Source organism: Felis catus, chromosome F1 (assembly GCF_018350175.1).
Source record: "Felis catus isolate Fca126 chromosome F1, F.catus_Fca126_mat1.0, whole genome shotgun sequence".
Taxonomy (NCBI): domain Eukaryota; kingdom Metazoa; phylum Chordata; class Mammalia; order Carnivora; family Felidae; genus Felis; species Felis catus.
Window position 1 is genome coordinate 46367569 of NC_058384.1, and position 15655 is coordinate 46383223.

The following is a 15655-nucleotide window of genomic DNA, read 5'->3' on the forward strand; positions in this document are numbered from 1 at the left end:
AAATATGCTAATCTTGTTTATAAAATTATCATATTTGTACAACCTCAGAATTTTAACTGTCTTGCTTTAAGAATATTTTATAACTTAAGATATTTCCAAGACATTTTTGAAAAATTGACTCTATCATTTTTTACTGTTTCATCAGGCATCATTTATACTAATTTATATCTATTGACAATAGTAATGCTTTAAATTCAAGAATATAAAGAATGCTATTCTCAATAGGAAAAAACTGTTTAAACAAATGAAATAAAATAATAAAATAAAATGAAGCCACTGCAGAGACCAGAGGCCTACTCTTTAGCCTGGCATTAGCCGCAGATCAGTACCATTTTGAGATTATTTCCAAGATGACATTAGGACTAAGAAGGTTCTAATTTCCCTATAAGCTTTAAAACACATTAAAGCTAAAATTAGTTGAAACTGAAGACACAATCAGACTCTGGACCTAAAATGCAGTTATGATCTTAAAAATAAGAGGTTAATGTAAAAAATGATAATTAAAGAAGGATGGAAGGATGGCAGGAAGGAAGGAAAAAGGAAGGAAGCAAGGAAGGAGGGAGGGAGGGAGAAAAAGAAGGAAATAAGGAAATAAAGAAGTGGATTTATTTGCTCAGATGCTACAGGGGAAAAATGAAAAGAAAACACATAAAAGTGAGCTATAATGGATTATTCGATCATTATCTGCTTTTCTATTATTAAAAATATCTTCAACCAGTTAACTCTCTAGACTTAGCTGCTTAAACTAAGCCCTGAAATCAGCTCAGGCTGCATTTAATACATTGATCAAATCTGTCACATGGAAAAACAACCACCTCTTCTCACCTGCATTGCTTGAGATACTAAAATATAACAACCATATTGGTTTAAAGAGAATAATTTATGTTACATTTCATAGTAAGTTTTATATAGGAAAACAATCCTTGGTATTCCATCTTTACACAGGGCTTTCTCCCTACCCTCCAACTCCACGGCCACACACACACATACTTACCCAGCATAAAAATTTCTTGAGGTATCTTGTTGGGCTGTTCATATAAAGAAAATATCTCTTAGTCTCTTAAATAGAGTATTATACAACAGAGAAAAAGGTTTTGAAGATAGTTTGTTTTGTTCATTTTATGTCATCGCTATGAAAATGTGTAAGCAAATAAATTAAGTGAAACTATCCAGCCAGTAAATTGATGTCATTTTAGATAGTGATTATATATGTGGTGTGTGTGTGGTGGGGGGGGGGTGTTTATAGTCAGTACTGTAGTTATTAGATCAAATAAAAAGGAAGATTTCATGAATTTCAAAAATACAAACTCTAAAATTGTAGTTGCATATAAGGTATTTTTTTTCTTTTAACAGTCAAAAGAATGGAATTAAAGGCAAAAACATGAGATGTCAAAAATTCGAACCTGCATCTTTAGTATTGCTGCAAGATAGAATATTTAAGTATGCATGGTTAGTTTTGCATATGATAAAAGGGTATATTAAAGCATTATTTATGGCAGAAACCCAAGATTTTTTTCTAAACAAGGAACTTTTAAAATTGTTGGCAATACAATGATCAGTAGCATTAAAAGGTGATGACATGGTTAACATTTGGAATGAAATTAGCACTTCATAGTCTGTCATACATATGCATCAGGTGACTCAATAACTGAATCTGTCATAACAAAATCACAAGAACAGTCCACCAAAACAAAACAGAACAACAAAAGTGGCAGAATTGAAGGGCAAACATTGGGCCTGGGGAATTTAAAAAATGGTACTGACATTGAGACAGATATATGGACTGACAGAACAGAATACAGAGCACAGAAATAGACCTCTAAGGTCAACAAATATTTGACATAGATCCCAGAATATTTAATGAAATTAAGGATAATCTCTTTAATAAATGCTGTTGGGAAAACTGGATAACGACACACAGAAAAATTAAATTGTATTTATCCATCTTACACTACTCACAAAAATTACCTAAAAATGGGTTGAAGACTGAAACACAAGACCTGAAATCAGAAAGCTCCTAGAAGAAAACATCAGAAATAAAGCTCTGCAACATTAGTCTTAGCAATGACTTTTTGCATGGCACCCAAGGACCAGCAATAAGAGCAAGGACTACATTAATCTTAAAAATGTTCTATACAGGGGCGCCTGGGTGGCGCAGTCGGTTAAGCGTCCGACTTCAGCCAGGTCACGATCTCACGGTCCGTGAGTTCGAGCCCCGCGTCAGGCTCTGGGCTGATGGCTCAGAGCCTGGAGCCTGTTTCCGATTCTGTGTCTCCCTCTCTCTCTGCCCCTCCCCCGTTCATGCTCTGTCTCTCTCTGTCCCATAAATAAACGTTGAAAAAAAAATTAAAAAAAATGTTCTATACAATAAAAGAAATAATCAAAAGATGTGAAGGCCAATTATGGGATGTTAGAAAATATTTGCAAACCATATACCTGATAAGAAATTAATATCCAAAATATAAAGAACTCATAAAATCAATTATGTAAAATACAAACAATCTGAGTATAATCTGGCAGAGGAGTTGAATAGACAGTTTTCCAAAGCAATTTACACCCCATGTAAATGGCCAACAGGTACTAAAAAAGGTGCTCAATATCGCTAATCATACTGAAAATGCAAATCAAAACCATAATGAGGTATCACCTCACACATGTTAGAATGGCTATCATTAGGAAGACAGGCAATAACAAGAGTTGAGGATATAAAGAGAACTCTTATTCACTGTTGGTGGAAATGTAAATTGGTACAGCCACAATGGAAAATAGTATGGTGTTGCCTTAAAAAAAAATTGAAACAGAACTACTATATGATCCAGTAATCCCACTTCTGGGTATGTATTTAAAGAAAATTAAAATAGGATATTGAAGAGATATCTGAACTCCCATGTCTACTGCAGCATTATTCACAATAGCCAAGAAATAGAAACAATTGTCCATCAGTGGATGAATAGACAAAGACAGAAACAGAATACATTTACAATGGAGTATTATTCAGCCATAAGAAAGAAGAAAATCCTATCATTTGTGACAAGATTGATGGACCTTGACGACATGATGTTAAGTGAGATATAAGTTAGAGGAGGACAAATACTGTATGTTATCACTTATATATGGAATCTTAAAAGGCCAAATTTGTGGTAATAGAGTAGAATGGTAGTCACCAGAGGCTGAAGAGATGAGAAAATTGAGGGGATATTCCAAGGGCGCAGACTTAAAATTAGAAGATAATAAGATAGTAAGTTCTGGAGATCTAAGGTACAGCATAGTGATTATAGTCAACAATAATTTATTATATATTTTAAAGTTACTAAAAGATTAGATCTTAAATATTTTCACCACAAGAAAGAAATGGTAATTATGTCAGATGATAGAATGTTAGCTAATGCTATAATGGGAATCATATTGCAATATATAGATGTATCAAATCAGCATGTTCTATACCTTAAGCTTAGACAATTATTATATGTCAATTATATCTCAATTATTTTAAGGAGGCAAAAAAACAAACTCCTCTGGAAACATTGTTCAAATAGCCAAACATGCACTATCATTTATTCCATATTCCATGCATGTCTGTATCAACAAGATGATGGTGATATTCCTTCCAAAATGTTATATTACACGATAGATCTGTTTTATATAGGTTCAAATAATTTTATGGAATTTGAAACCATACAGGGAAATTTTAGCAGGAAACAATTTAAAAACAGCCATGTAATTTAAAACATTTTTAAATGTTTATTTGTTTTTGAGAGAGAGAGAGAGAGACAGAGTGCAAAGGGGGAGAGGCAGAGAGACAGGGAGACACAGAATCCAAAGCAGATTCCAGGCTTTGAGCTGGGGCCCTGACATGGGGCTCGAACCCACAAGCTGTGAGATCATGACCTGAACCAAAGTTGGATGCCCAACCGACTCAGCCACCCAGATGCCCCTTAACAGCTATGTGATTTAAAAATGGTAAGTAATGTGAAATAAAAATTGATCTGTTTCATTTCTACTGTCTAGACATTTATCCACATAATCTTTAGAGAGCACTTGTTAGGGACTTTGCCCTATATTCCATATATGTTTCCCAGTTTGAAAAAGTAATAATAACTTTGGTTGTAGTATCATGTTTATTGTTACAAAAATAAATGAATAAAAATTTAAAAATAAATATATATACACAAAAGTGTTAATATTTCCCTCTAAGTAATTTTAATTAAATAAAAGTAATGAAATTCCTATTTGCCTCTATGGAAAATACACAAAAATATTGTTCAGAATAGAATTTTAATTTTCCCAATTCATTTTTTTTTATTTTTCATTTTTTAAAATGTTTATTTATTTATTTTGAGGGAAAGAGAAAGAGCTCGAGTGGGAGAGGGGCAGAGAGAGAGGGAGAGAGGGAGAGATCCCAAGCAGGCTCTGCACCATCAGCACACAGCCCAACGTGGGGCTCCATCTCAATGATGAGATCATGACCTGAGCAGAAACCGAGTCAGGCGCTCAACCCACTGAATCACCCAGGCACCCCTTCATTTCCTCAATTTATAAAGTGGCTGTACTTTATTTTTTATTATTAGAAAAATTTATATAATTTATAAGTCAATATTATAGTTTTTAAGTTATCTTACTTAACTTTTAAGTAGGTAAGAATTTAGAAGTCTCTAATAAGAAATATAACTCCAATGAAGCTTTTCTATATATTTAAGGTACATACTTTCCCCCAATATAGCACATGCCTGATGGGTGAGTTTTAGCTAATTTTAAAAAGTGCAAAGATCTTATTAAAGTTATTTGTTTCTTAGGTATACAGATAATATTTTTTTATAGATAACTGAAATCTATATTTAAAAGATATACTGTTCCTACTTAATTATGGTGACTCAAGTAACAAGCTGTACCATTTTAGTTATTAGTATATTTATAAATAATGTGTATATGTTTTTAAAATCAAAATGATAGATTTGTTAGAGAAAAATGAAACATCAAACTGAGAAGATGGTATGAATACAAAAATCTTTCCTCCCTTCCTCCTTTCATTCTTTTCCTTTCCCCTCCACTCTCCTCTAGGTATCTTCAAGTAAATGAATCCCCAAGACAAGCCACTAGAGTCTGATTTAGAAAATTATGTCAGAGAGAATAAATGCCTTTTAAATGGCACCCTAATGGCCCCAAAGAGTTAATGAACCTGATATTCTTCATGAACCGGATTCATTTTAAAGACACCCTTTCACAGATGAGGCGTGTGGCTAATTATATTTGCACATTTGGCTAGCTGCTTAGTCATGCAAAATGAGCAATATTATGGGCCATGAGTCACCAGCCATCTTGCCATATGGACATAATTTTCTGAATATCTTATATATTTTCAAGACTTTATGACAATAGTATCTTACTGTGGAATAAGATATAAGATTGTTTTTTTTGAAACTGTTTCTCCCCACTAAATACGCTAGGAGTAACTTTTAACAGAATTTTTAATGAAAGTAACTATTTTAAAATATCTCTTTTAAAGAAATCAAATTTTGAAATGGAGTTAAACAGCATACCTATCCTACTTTTTACGTGAAAATATCCAGCGGGAACTTGACACACAGTCCAGTGGAGAAACTGGAAAATCATCGAGAAATCAATACAGGACAAGATGATTCATATTTTCTTTCCCAAAATATAATGCAGGTATGAAGTATCTTTTATAATCCTTCTGTGTCAAGTTCTACTTTATAGGAAAAATGATCTGAGCAGGATTAATGGTGCCAGTCTCCTCTGTGCAGTTATGTTATATTCTGAAATAGAGAATTTTTTATGCCTGTTGTTGAATAGATATGGCAAAATTCAATATTCACTTAGTTAATGTGTTATACTTTCCATAAACCAATACTGCAACTATTAACATTCAACCATCACATAAAAAAATAAAGAGTAATTGATTACTGAACAAATTAGGACTATTTATAAAGAACAAAAGTGATAACCTAAGTCTAATGAGTGATATTCTTGGGCAGGTAGTGGAATGAATAAACACATCACTATTCATTATCATCAGAAAAGAAGTATGCAGCAGTCAGAATTACATTTAAATTTCTAAGCATTTCTTTTTCATATTCCATAGATATTCATAGTTCCATGAGATTTCTAAGACACACATGCTGAAGATGAGAAAAATCTGTTTTTTTTTTTAAATCAGGGGCTGTTTTTTGTGTTGTTTGACAGCTTACATTAGAGTATTAAATAACTCAAAGTGCATTATTTGGAAAAAAATATTTCATTTGGAAAATATTTCATAATTTCTTTTGTATGTGCATGTGTTCACATGAATGTGTGTTTATAGTTGCACATACATGTGCCATTTAGGACTCTTTCAGCTTGGACAGATATAAACTCTTTGAAGGTAATATGTTGACTTAATTAAATACGAAAAACAAGGGGAGTTCTTGTACTAAGGTATGGCTTGATTCCAAGCTCAAACAATAGTATATGACTTGTCTTTCTTTCCATCTCTGTGATCTGCTTTCTACAGCCTTCAGTCACAAAGTCCCAGCAACCTTACTTTGATAGTACCCAGCAGAAAATAGAGAATGTGTTTATGGACCTCCTTCTAAATAATCACATAAAGATACTCCATTGCCTTAGTAAGATAAAGGCCCTTGACCATTTCTAAACTGTTCTCATAGCCACAGCAATGTGATGTTTGGCTTTGGCCAGTGAGAGTTGAGTGATTAATCCTAAAATCAGGGATGAAGTCAATCATCTGAAGTGTATGAATAAAAAGTGACAGAGGGGACAGTTATTCAGAGAAAAATTGATATACGATCTCCAAAAACATAGTGAATAAACGTTGAGGTGAAAAATAATACTGTCATTCTTAATCATGACACAATATAAACAGTGTACAGTTTGCACCCCAGACTAGCCTCCCTCTCACTCGATATTTGATAGAACCACTTGGCAGGCTGTGCACATTGGGATCTGTCCTTTCTATCCTCTTCTTTAATGTCCTGGTTCTCTGCTCTTTACCTATTTTTCCTATATAGTATACTGGTTGATTTCTGATGTTATTTAATATTTTATCATTTGTCCAATTATTGACTGGTCAGAAGTGACCCACTACAGAACATTGTTACTCTGTCTGTAATTGCTCAACACTCAGAAGACAAATGTATGCAATTCTAAAATCCTATGTGGCTCCCATTTTTAAAACATAGTGTGTGCTGATTGGCATTGCATAATCCTTTTTGTAAAATTGATGTTGGATTAGTCCTTTTTTTTAATAACCCTGATTTATAGATAGAGGAAATCATAGATGCTGGACAGCTACTCAGAAATTAACCCCATTATGTTATATTTTATTGGATAGGAACAGCTTGTGTTGTTCTACAATTTTAGTTTGGTTCTTTTATTGTAAAATATAGATTTATTTTAGCACAAAAATAAATTAATGTGGTTATATTTCATATAAAATAATCTAGAATGTGAAAGCCAAAACTGATAGAAGTTAGGGGATCATCACTTCCCATCTCTATTCCAGAATTAGAAGTTTTGACATTAATAAAATATTCATATTACATTTTATCTTTCAAATGTAAAATTATATATAAAACAATTATATGTATTTCACAGATGTGAAATTCAATTCTAGTATAAACAAAGATGTGTCTTTGATGCACTAGAACTTTAGAAAAATATTTGCATGCTGATCAAATGAGAAAAAAATGCCTTCGATTATTTTTGAATGAATGGTCAGAAATAAATTTTAACTAGGTAGGTTCTACCAATGTACCCCTAAATTCTTAAATGTTTCTATGTACAAGATGCTATGGTAAGCCCTTTATAGAACTATTTCCATTTAACACTTTCAGCAATTTTTTTAGGTAAAAAAATACATGCTTGAACTGTTTAAGCGAGACACCCATTTTAGAGGTACCAGAGATAAAATCAAAACAGTTTCACACCTACGCCTTTCTCTTAACCACCATAATTTATAAGTTTATGGATAAATTTGTGAATTATCGATATTTATAGTCTTTATATTATGGCAAAATTTCAAATGAGACAGGAGCTATTAGTGAGACTTATTTTTGGTAAGGTGGTTAAGTTCATTCTTGTCTAATCACTAGTTCTTAAATAAGACTTATTCTAAATAATGTTTATTCAAAGATTAATAAATGTGAGTTAATAGTCTATGTAGTGAAATACATTTCAGGATTATAACTATAATGTCATTCACTTTATGTCAAGAAAAGTGAATTTATTGTTTGCACAAAGGCTGTGATAAAATAAATAACCATGTTGAAGGGGGTAAGCCATGAATCTGCTTTTCTCACTTTTGATAATTCCACTGTGTTGTTCAAAGGTTTATTCTGGAAGTTTGGAACTATTCAAGTGGATAATTGAGTTTGGGGGAACTCAAATGATAGATGGAATCGGTGTTAATTAAAGTACTTGCCTGGGGCCTTTACAGTGCTCTCTTAAAAGAAAATAACATCCCCCCTCAAGCAGCCATTGCCAATTTTTTTTTCTTACAGCCTCTTCTAAAATGTAGAAAATAAACTATTATTTTTTCCTTTCTAAAAATGACTCACAATCCAGACATCTAATATATATCAATCCCTCTCCTTCATTCTTAAATATACCTTAAAATGTACCATCTCCAGAAAAGAACTTTAAAAAATTTAGGATGGGCCATCTAAAACTGAGCCATTAAGACTTCAAGTTATGCTTTCAAGAAGCATTATATTTCTATCCAATTTTAGAAACTTTAAAGTTGAGCCATAACAATTGACTATATTTAAACATTTTATTTTAAATCATGAAATAGATTTCCTATCCAAAATCATACGTTGTACTATATTAAGAAAATCAAAAAGGCTGATACAGTGGTGTGCATACAATGCAAATTTGTGATTCACTGATGGATAATGTAAGTTTTCTACCAAATAATACTTTTAATGTTTACTGGAGATGAACTCTGGCTAACTACACTTGAAATTATTATAACAAAACAAACTATCAATAGTTAAGTCATTCCTTAGGTTATGCCTACAAGTTTGCCAGTAATGACTGATGCCCGGAGTTCCGGAATTACTCTGTCCAGGCTGTTTGGGATTTGTTTCCATTCTGTAAACTACTCCCTATCTTCCAGTACATTTCCTTTTCTTTTAAATTATCCTGTAGTTTCCATTTCTTGCCACCCAAGAATCTTCTGTTAAATTTGAATTCCAGTATAGTTTATGTAGTGTTATATTAGTTTCAGGTGTACAATATAGTGATTGAACAGTTCCATCCATCACCCAGTGCTCATCACAAGTGTCCTCCTTAATCTCCTTCAACTATTTTGCCCATCCCCCTGCGCATCTGCCCTCTGGTAACCACCAGTTTGTTTTCAATAGTTAAGAATCTGTCTCCCAGCGGGCCTCTCTCTCTCTCTTTTTCCCCTTGCTCCTTTACTGCTTTCTTCAATTCCATGCTTCTCAAGAATCTTAGTTGATATACTTCTTTATATTATGTGTTGTAAATTTTAGGAGCACATTTTTTTCTGAAATGTTCAGTTTTAATCTGCTTGGTAATATGTATCTTACTTATTTGTTCATATTAAAAGCATGCTTTTGGTGTTTTTTTAAGGAATTTTAAGTCAAAGAATATTGCTACAAATATCAGCATGATATGTAGGCCTAACCAAAAGTTACAACAAAGTGTACTAATTTTAGTAAATTACACTAATTATACTAAAACAAAAGTAAGATCAAATTAGATAGAGATATAGAGATATAGAGATATAGATATAGATATAGATATAGATATAGATAAAGATATAGATATGTAGCAAAAATTTCACATTTGAAAACCATACCATGTCATAACCATAACACCATGAATAACTAATGAGAAAGCGCTCTTTGCAAGACACAACTGGAACTTGTGCACTGCACAGTAGGAACTTTGGAGTTTAGCCAGCCATTGCTTGGTATGTATACCACTTATTAGAATACTTAATACACCTAGACAGGAAATTATGAATGAATGACTATTCTTCTCTGAATACCAAATTTGGGTTTAACTACTCATTTGGCTACTAGGAAGTATACCAGAAAACATTCATCTACAAACATGAAAATCAATGAGATTGTACTTCATTTTCCATCAGGAATAGTATATCCAAAGGAATATAAAAGGAAAGATATTTTGAGAATTATTTCCATTATGAAGATTCCATAGACAGGCTGTTCACAATACTTGACATAATACTCCCTTAGTTATCCATTTAACTGATGCTCATTTTCTACTTGTAATGCATCACCTAACTGGTCCTTATGTGCAGTAGGTTAATTTAACATAAACTAAAGACTTCTAAGTCCTATTAGCCTATGTGTTTTTCAAATTGGATTATTCACAGGATGTAAAATAAAGCAAAAAGTGATTCTTTAATGGAAACATTAGTGTCTTCATTGAAAAACATGCCATGGATAACGTTAAATATAATAATATACCAATTTATAGTATATTTTATATTAAGAAAAATCAATCTACATTATCAGTTGATTCCATCTAAATGCTGTATGGCATCACAGATTTTTTTCCCAGTTTTGTGCATAAGTGAATTGGAGTTCAGAAAGGCTCAAGGTAACTAATATAACAATGAAGAATTTAAATATGGATTTCTCCAGAATTATGTGTTCTCACAAATTTCACGTTTTCAGAGGTAGGCAACTTTTGTAGACAGCTACAATAAAATTGTAAAAGACATGAAGAAGTGAGGGATAGCATAAGTAATAAGAGGAAAACCAATAAATTAAAACAGAAAATGACATTCAGATGGGAGGGTATTTGAAGACAATGTTTATAATTTTACCAAGGTCAAATTTGCTTCAATGCTTTATTCTTTTCAAATTTGGTTTTAATCACCTAGTAGGATCAAAGGTTATGCAAAGAGATCATATGATAACCAGCCCAGGCTTTTGGGGAAGGAAGTATTAGGAAAGCATTTTAATAGTGGGCTCGATAAAAGGAAGGTCATCAAAGTACATTTATATTTGAACATTAAACAGCACTTCTTTGAAGTGCTTCCTGATGAGATTCCACTTAGTTAAATATTCTTCCAAAATGCTCTCCTAGCATTACATCCAAATGGGAGAGAGGGTGGGGACCAACTAGTGTGGAGTTTCCCGAACAGATAGAGAAAGCTTTATGCTTCTATCAGGTTCAGAATCTTTTATTTATTTTTTAGGTTCTATTAAATGGTGTATATGTCAGTTCTTTCCATGAAAACAATGTTTTATCTATCCCTTGATCTTTATGGAATTGCATGCTCCTTTAAACAAACAAATGCATCAGAAATGCATTTATTCACCAGCACACAACTTACATTTTAATTGATTTGAATGGGAGCTTTGAATTTATTGATTGGGCCATAAAACAACCACTCAGCTAATTGGGTTAAAACTTATCTTCTAATGAATATTTCCTACTTAGAGGAGTTGTGCTTCACACAATAATGATTAGTGGGCTTCCTGTTAAAAACAACCATATTGATTTCATTTTAACATAGCTCTACATAAACTATTTCTGTAATTATTTATGTAAGTTTCCCTTTTTACAATATTAAATGTTATGGCATGGATCGACTAAACCCTTTGTACATAGTTAGCCCTGACACAGACTTTACAGGTAATCTTGTGTTTTAAAAAGGCGAATGTAAGTCTCATTAAACCACTGGATCAGTGCTTCCATTGCAAATCAGTAAGATGCAGGATTTACTCTTATTTAGTCCTATATAAAGTAGTAAAGCCTTTGTTATTTCACCCTACACAATAGACCCCCCCCCCCCCCCGAAGACTGACGCTGATGCCTTTGCATATTTTCAAAGCTCTTACTCAGTGTAGTTCTCTCTTGTCTGTCCTGCAAACTCTAGCTGCCTTGCTCTTCCCTTTCTCCCAAGTCTTTTCAACACAGGGAGGCACCTTGCTCCACCAGAGTCCCCTCTTCTGTTGTGGCTTGAAAAATCTCTCCAGATGCTATCCTGGGGGCAAACCTAGATTTCAACTTGTTTGTTTCCCAATTGCAAGGATCACTGTCCTGGGTTGCCTTATGTTCAATGTTTCAAAACCACTGCTATGTTTTGTCTGGTCTTTTAATTGCTTCAAGCTGAAGGTAACACCTCTGGCCTGTTTCTACATCCTGGCTATAAGTAGAACTCCATTTGTCAGCTCTTACTGAGAAAATTACAATTTCTGAATATAAATGCTAAAATATATACAGTGGAGACACACACGTGAAGGAAGTAGGCACAACAATATTCATATCAGGCAAAAGAGGAAAAAATAATTATTGATGATATAAAGGGATACCACATAATCATAAAATGAAAAAAAACAGAGGATATAAGAAATTAACATTTTTGGTAGATGGGTGTAAATATGTACTCTCAGTTACATAGAGGAAAAAGAAGACAAGTAAAATTTTTATATATCCACAGTCACTATAAAAAATCTATTCCTTAATTAGCTATTTTGTCACTTGGCAGGTAATGACCAGCAAAACCTTACAAAGACTACAATAATAGCCTTTACCTAGTAGAAATAATTGAAAATCTAGTACAAACCTGAAAATAAAATTTTATATTAGTTTCAAGGACACATGGAACTTAGTGAAAATCTAACCTTAAAAGTCTTATTTATTTATTTATTTATTTATTTATTTATTTATTTACTTACTTATTTTAATTATTAGTTAGTTAGTTTGTTTATTTATTTATTTATTTATTTATTTATTTATTTATTTATTTCAGGAGAAACAGGATCACCTCTGGACTCAGTCGAATTACCTGTTTCATCGTCTTAATAGAAGTTGCAGTCTAATAAAGGATGTTCTTAGGAGTAAATTAAGTTCCTTAGTCTTAGTTTCCGGAGGGAATTATGTACGTAATTGGCTGGTCTCAGCAAGTCATTTAATGTTGGTGTCAGTGCTGTTGGTGATGTCCCAGGTATATGTGGGTCTCTGGCACTCGTGGAAGTTCCTGGAGACAAAGCCAGCACCCTGTGTCCTCCTCATCCTCAGTGTCCTCATTATCATCTTAGCTAATGGTAGTGATTGGACAACAATGAAATAATAAATGGTGTTTTAAAATTGAGTGTTCCACCTAACATCATACACATATATAAATTCCAGGTAACATAAACTTTTCCATTAAATATTATTAATCCTTTTCTGATGTTTCTACTGAAAATATGCATCTCAAGTAATAATATGGAAAAACATGAAAGTGTTTTTTGATTACAAACATAACACTTTAAAATGTTATATTAAATTCAGGAAAATATACTTATAGATTTATTATAGAAAAGGATATCTAACAGCAGACTAAAGCATAAAAGGCAGAAGAATATAGTTTATACTTTTTGCACCACAATATTACTCAAGATTTAGCAATTCCCACTGATAAGGAAATATTCTTGAAAAGTATGTGCAAATATCTCAGGAAGATAAAAATTGTTTTTGTACAAGGTTATTTTATTATAATGATGCTTAGAATATTTTAAAAGGTAGCAATACTTCAAATATCTTTTTTTTTAAGTTTATTTATTCTGAGAGAAACAGAGGCAGTGCAAGTTGGGGAGGGGCAGAAAGAGAGAATCCCAAGCAGGTCCACACTACTAGTGCAGAGCTTGATGTGAAGCTTGAACCTATGAAGCCATGAGATTACGACCTGAGCTGAAATCGAGTCAGATGCTCAACCGACTGAACCACCCAGATGCCCCAATACTTCAAATATCTTAAAAGTACATTAAAATGAAAATGCATGCTAAATATACAGGTATAATTTAAGAATGTATATATATATGTGTATGTGTGAATATATATATGCATACTTATAAACACCAGAACATAACTTACAAAGTATATATAAATATAAATGCATAAAAATATATATGTTTATATATTAGAATATAATATAGCAATTAAAATCTATGAACAAATTCTATATGCATCAGCTGATAAAATTCAAAAGCTATGCTGAGTATAAAACATTTGCAGAAGTAGATAGCATTTATTTGATATTTTATCACAAGAAAAACATTTTTCAATCTTTCTATTGTTTAAGAATTTCCAAATTCATGACAGGAGTCCCTTCTGGAGAAGAGGAAGATGAATAGATTGTGGAAGAATACATAAGAATCTTCCTTATATGTAAGTTCCTTTCACTTAAAGTAGCAACAAAATAATACTCGGAGCAAACCTGACAAGATGGTAAGATTTGACAAAGTTGAGCTTTCAGTTTACGGCTGTACATCAAATTCTTTTGTCTTTTCTGTTCATATGAATAATATTTTAAGTAAAATTAATTTAAGGAAAAAATCTGAGGAGCACCTGGGTGGCTCAGTCGGTTAAGCGTCTGACTTATGTTCAGGTTATGATCTCATGGTTCTTGAGTTTGAGCCCCGCATTGGGCTCAGTGCTGACAGCTCGTAGCCTGGAGCCTGCTTTGGACTCTGTATCTCCCTCTCTCTCTACTTCTCCCCCACTTGTGCTCTGTCTCTCTCTGTCTCTCAGAAATGAATAAATGTTTAAAAAATTAAAAAAAAAATTTAAACCTTGCCTTTAGGATTGGAAGAATTCAACCCTTTAATTATAGGCAAGAATGATAGGAAGGATATTAATATGAGGCTTAACTTCATAAAATTCCTGAGCTTAATGTACAAAATTTCCAGAGATTTAACATATGACTGACAAATGACTAAAAGTTATATTGCCAGCATCCTCATCTGCTAGATAAGTAGGGAATAGCATCTGGAAACTTCTAAAAGATGAGATCACAGCCCCAAAATCTTTTCTTAACCAAGATATCATTCACTCACATAGCATTGAAAAAAGGTACATTTGAAGATATAAAAAAATTCAGAAAATAAAAACAACTGTTTATTCCTTTAAAGAAAGTACACAAGGGGCGCCTGGGTGGCTCAGTCGGTTAAGGGTCCAACTTCGGCTCAAGTCATGATCTTGCGGTCCATGAGTTCAAGCCCTGCATCTGGCTCTGTGCTGACAGCTCAGAGCCTGGAGCCTGTTTCAGATTCTGTGTCTCCCTCTCTCTCTGACCCTCCCCCATTCACGCTCTGTCTCTCTCTGTCTCAAAAATAAATAAATGGTAAAAAAAAAAAGAAAGAAAGAAAGAACACAAGAATCCAACTAAAAAATGTAAGCAAAAGATAAATTTCTAAATCCGAATAGTGACTTTCACAACATATTTAAAGTATTTTTTCCTAAGCTCTGCTGATTAAAAGAACAGACAAGAGAAAAACTATTAAGTAAAGAGTACAATAAATATTGACTATGCATAATTAAATAAATATGCATATGTATTTATAGTTATATATATATCAGATATGTATAGCCATTATATATAATATGCATAGCTATGAATACATGTATATTGATTGATATATGAAGTACCTCAAAATTTATAATAAAACTTTTTTTTAAATAAATGGATATTCTTGAAATACAAAGGCATCTTGCAAAGGATAAACTAATGTTCTGAGATTATAGGTGAAAAACAATCTCACTAAAATCTAAGCATTCAGATGGGGCCTTGCATAAAAAACCTACAAATATCATTAAATGGAAATAAAGTAGTTTAACCCAATGATTTTAAAATGATTATGTTATTGTGAAA

At 32.6% G+C, this 15655-nt stretch overlaps 1 long non-coding RNA gene across 2 annotated transcripts in view; it reads right to left on the bottom strand.

Annotated features, from left to right (window-relative positions):
* Nucleotides 1-15655, bottom strand: part of LOC111558377 — a 540126-nt gene that overhangs the window by 89083 nt on the left and 435388 nt on the right. The window lies entirely within an intron of this gene.